The following is a 5,404-nucleotide window of genomic DNA, read 5'->3' on the forward strand; positions in this document are numbered from 1 at the left end:
ACCTGGTATTTATGCTGCCTTGGAAATTGTTAAACAGGACTCCGTTCCTTTTGCCGGGGATGCTGGGCCCCCAGCGGCCTCTCTGCCACCCCCAACCTGACATTGTGAGCCCCATGCCTCTGGGAGCTCAGGGCTGCAGCAGGCTGACAGTATCGCCTCTTTATTTCTCTCCTTCTCAGGCTGTAATCCGGGAGCCCCATTTACCTGCAGAGAACTTTGGTTTGTTAGCTGTCAGCCTGAAGCTATACTTTTTCTGTTTGGTTCCATCGGCCCTCATTATTTAGTGTTCTATGTAGCTGTGTTTTATGTGAAAACTTGGAGATGTTGCAGAGAATGATCCACATCTTCGCAAAATATCCAGGAGTTGCTGATTCCACACAGCTGTTTCCCAGCCTCACGCTAGTGACAGTCCACTAGCCCCAATGTCTTGTCTCTGAGGAAACGTGAATATTAAGTTGAAAATGTCTTATAATATTGGTAAAGTATGAAGGTCAGGTCAAACTGTGCCTCTCTTTGCTCTCCGTACAGCCTCCTTTTTCTACCACCGTAATCGCTAATGTTTTATTGAGGTGGAATCAGACTTATTAAAGTAAGGATCAGGGAAATTTCAAGGAGGAAACATCCTTTTGAGATGGATTTGGAAAAGCAAAGTTCAATTGTCATTTTTTGTTTGTGTTTTTTGTTTTTTGTTCCCTGCACTTGGTGCTTAGGAGCTGAGGAGACTTACAAACCTCTGTTCTTTGCAAGTGGCCTTCGCCTCCTCCTTCATGGGACTGGTTGCCTTCCAACATGAATGACCCCTGGCATCATATAGGGTCCCCTGAAAGTGTGGGGATAAGGGACGCTGCCCTAGTTCATCAAATCCTGGAGACACTGAAAACATGCCATGTTTGGTCATTCCTTGCCCATTACATTAGGAACTAAGGCAGTGAGGCTGGTTCCCTCTAGAGGCGGCCGCTTGCAAATGTTGAGCAGAGGGGTGAGCTGGGGATTGGAAGCTACCAGAATTGGGGCTTCTGAAAGCAGAGGCTTTATCCCTAAGTCTTTTGGGGGATCCCATGTTGATGCCTCATGGGCATGGATTCAAAAAAAACCAGTCAGCTGTGAGAAGGAGATGTAAAGTCAAAAGATAAGTAAGTTTGATATGCACAGTCAGCCCTTTGCAATGGTTAAGGAAAATATACATCTCATTCCCCATGAGATTCTAGGGTTCGATTTTCCTTCCTCTGCCAATGCCTCCATATGCAAAATGTACCCCAGGGGTAGGAATGAAGTAGACACTTTTGGAAACAGTTTCATTATGTCTTTTGGAGGATGGGCTTTCGTTACAACACATGCTTATTTTACCATAATGGTCTAGATGTGCACACGCAGACACAGGCAGACACAACACTTTAATACCTGTGACTGTCCAACTTTGCAAAAGGCAGCTTGATTCCTTCATTCCTGGAAAGAGAGGCTCAAATCCCCAACACGCCCAGCTCAATCTGCTTAAACAATTATAGTAACCATCAGCATCCTTTTCTGACTAATTCTTCTCCCCAGCCTCAGTCATCACTCTGGGTCTGTTCCCTTTCCAATAAGCATTTCTGAGAAGACCAAATCAATGAGAATAGTAAGGGGAAGTAGAGTCTTTGAGAAGAAAAGACGGAGCATCTGGCCCAGGCATTGAAAAATGAACAAAATAAGCAAGTGTCTTAGCTTATTAGACATGCTCACTGTTTCTTGTTTTCACATTTCTGTGAGTAGGCACTTGTGTCTTGGTGTCACAGCCATGTTGTCCTTATGGAAATTTCCCTTGCTCTTTACTTTAAAATATAATTGTTCTTTGTATAAGTAGAAGGACCTTCAGTGAAATTAGGTTATAGACAGAAAGGCCCTTCCACCATGCATTTCATTTGGTCTACACCTGGTTTCTAACATTCCCGACCCAAAGTCAGATCATAGCCACATTCCTGGCAGCTGACTCTACACTGGGTCTCCGACAAGGATAGCCAATAGATTTTGTCTTATTTGTGGTCTCTAATTGCCTGAGGGTGACTGCCTGGTATGATGATATTGGTAGAAACATTCTGAAGCTACATCTGGGTTCAGAGGAAATAAATTCTATCATTGATAGGAAATGCCTGTCATGGGCACAGGTGAGGGCATAGATGCCTAGTGTTCACCATCCTAGGGCATCTTGTCCCTCTTTGAAGTGACCCCTAGTGCATGCTTTGTCTAACTCCACATTTGGAGTCTTCATTCCAATTGTCCCCTAAGCTTACTGAGGACCCCCTAGAGTAATATTAACAGCTACCACCGATATAGTAATTATGTATCAGGCACTGATCAAAGCATTTTATTTACAGTTACTCTTCACTACAATCCTGTGAGGTTCTTTATTGCCTCTATTTTAAAGGTGAAGAAAGTGAGGCACATGCGGTTAAGAAAATTGTCGGAGATCACAATTGGTAAGTGGCAGACTCAGAATTTAAACCCAGACCGTATGGATCTTAGTCCCCGAATGTAACCATCACTCTATACTGCCTCTCTAATTAGTGCAATAGGTATTCTGCTCTCTCCAAGGGACCTATCCCCTTACAGACATCAAAGGGCCAACCTTAATAACTCTCTCTTTACTTTTCTCCGTCCCTCCCTTTTCTTTTTAGAGAGAAGCAAAAAGATACAAATTATAAAACATCTCAGTAATTGATTTCATTTCTTTTCTTATTAGAATTCCATTAACACTACTTTCTAAGGCTCATATTGTTCCAATTCTAAATTATATAACGAGTTCGTAAATTAGATGCATGTGAAAGAGGAAATGGTCTAAGAAGGATGGATTCAGAATCCTGGGTAGAGAGAGGGGATGAAAAGAAGACTAAGATGAAAGAGCAGAGGCTAGACAAAGTAACTGGGAAAATAGTGGAATATTATCATTTCTAGAATTAGAAAATTTAGGTCATAAAATTAATTCAGCAATCAAGTATTTTGTGTCTACTATGTATCAAGTATAGAGCTGAGCACAGAAGATAAAAAGGTGATTAAAGCACAGTCCCTTTAATCTAAGAGCCTTATGTTTATCACAGGGCGATACATATAGGGAGACAATCCAAACTCTATGAGTTAGTCACCTGGTCCTGGATTCTCTCTGTCACCTGCCCACTCTTCCCCTGGGAGGAGGAGTGACTTTTCAATTTATAGCTGCATGTGTATGGCTTAGTCTCTTGAAGGTGTCTGTCTGCCTGGAAAGAATGTGCATTCTGATCTACTGGGGGGCCATGAATAGATTTGCTGGGGTGGGCCCTGCCCCTGTGAACCAAGCATGTAGTTTTCCAGCTTTGTCCATGACTACATGTGTAAGGTGACTGCTTAGGTTCAGTATAAATGAGACTTTTTTTGCCACAAACACAAGCCACATGTGCCAACCCAGCTTTAAATAGTAATGAAGCTACTAGTTTGGTCACCATCTGTATACCTATTCAAGTCTATCTGAACTCACAGAAGACTATTTCTTGGACATTCTCAAGCCTGAAGAGTTCACATAATGCTCCTGGGGTTTTAGTGAACTTCGGCAGTCCTTCAGCTCCTCCATTATAAAAATGAAGTGGGGAAATTGATCCAACCCTGGCCCAGAAATGGCCTCATTGCCAAGGAGAAGTGAGTAATGGTTATAATTCATGGACTGATTGGCAGTCACTATCAGGCTTACCAGAAATTTATCTGGAATGTTTTGTAAAACTTTAAAAAAATGTGTGTCTCTACCTGTGTTTTATTGTTTTTAGTAGCTTGTAAACACCCTGAAAACTGAGGTTCTAATTGACCAAACTCTGAGGGTGAGTGTGTACTGAGCAAGGGTAACACCCAAAGAGTGGGTGCCAGGATACCATGGAAGAGAGAAGGGCTATCGGGGCTTTTCTCAATGACTCGCCTTCTCTCATAAGCTCATTTGTCATTCGAGAAACATTCTGGGGATGGTTACCCCTGGGAAGTTCTCCCTGCCCTCCCTTTTTTATTCCCCAGCACTCTGTAACATAGTACTGTGGCACAGAGTGTTTTCTTGTCAACATTACCAGAGAGTGAACTCCAAAAGGGCAGGAGTTGTGACATATTCCCCTTTGTGTTGACCCTCAAGATGTAATTGTGCAAAAACAGAAGTAAGGGTTTGAATATGCCAACTTAGTTTGAAGCATCCTCCAGCAGGATAGAAGGGGGTATCTAAAAAAGATAGGAGCAGGAGAGGGAACCAGAACTTTGGAAAATAGGCTTCAAAAGAGAAAGGATAAAATGTATGTGATAGAATCAGAGTCTAATTCATTTCCTTCTCCAGTTCCAGTCCTGGCCTTTTGTATAGTGAGAACAGTATTGCAGAATGAGAAGACTCTCCACAGTATGAACAAGTTAAAGACCCTGAGTGGTGATTAACTGAACATTCCACCAACACTGTTACAAGTGATGAAGCCGGGTGATGTACTGACCAAGAAACCCCAGGAACACTACGTACAGGTTTGGACAGGGGGCATGGCCGTGGGATTGTGGGAACTTGGAAAAGCTTTGGAGGACACATATCAGACCCATAGAGAGGTATGAAAAACAGGCTTTCTTAGCATGAAGAAAGTTTGAATCCATGATGTATATACATGGCTTGATATGTTACTCTACATACAGCTCTCAACATTTACTCTTGAGAGGGTTTAAGTAAAGTATCTTGCATCTATTTTGTAATACACATTATTGACTTAGCCAAATAAGGAATGGAAACATGTGGTGTATGGACTTTGATGTGGTGTGGAGCTGTTGAAATGGTTGGTTGATTTGTTTGATTAGAGAAAGGGCATGATTTCGCTTGGGTGCTGGGCTGACTGTGACCCAGATAGATGGTAAATGCTTGATGCAGGTGGTAAGAAGGATTGGGTAATATGAATAATACTAATAATAAAAACCTGAGAATGAAAATGGCAAAATAAATGTAAAATGAAAAGTTAAAAACAATGAAAATTGAAAAAAAAAACACCAACCAACAGAGAAGGTAGTACTATTGACATACAAAGGACAACATATTCTAATAATGGTCATCAGTGACTGCTTATGAAGTCATAGATACCATAGGTTTTTGATATCTTCACATCTTAAGAGTTATTTGCCCCAAACAAATCAATAATTTCAGCACCTCCAAAATCTAGCTATCGAGAAGTTGAGCTCTTGTTCCCAATTTTTCACTTATGGCCCTAGGCAGCCACTGTTTCTTTGGTTGTACACTGTGGAAGCCTTTTTCCATCCTGCTGACAGGGCTCCCACATCACTGTCTCAGCCTGCTCCCTAATAATTGTCAGCATTTATTGAGAGTATACAATAGGTATACCTATGCTAAGCACTTGTGCTCGTTAACTATTAGTCTTCATATTGTGCTATTAATGCGGTT

The sequence above is a fragment of the Hipposideros armiger genome, unplaced genomic scaffold (assembly GCF_001890085.2).
Source record: "Hipposideros armiger isolate ML-2016 unplaced genomic scaffold, ASM189008v1 scaffold_145, whole genome shotgun sequence".
Classification (NCBI taxonomy): domain Eukaryota; kingdom Metazoa; phylum Chordata; class Mammalia; order Chiroptera; family Hipposideridae; genus Hipposideros; species Hipposideros armiger.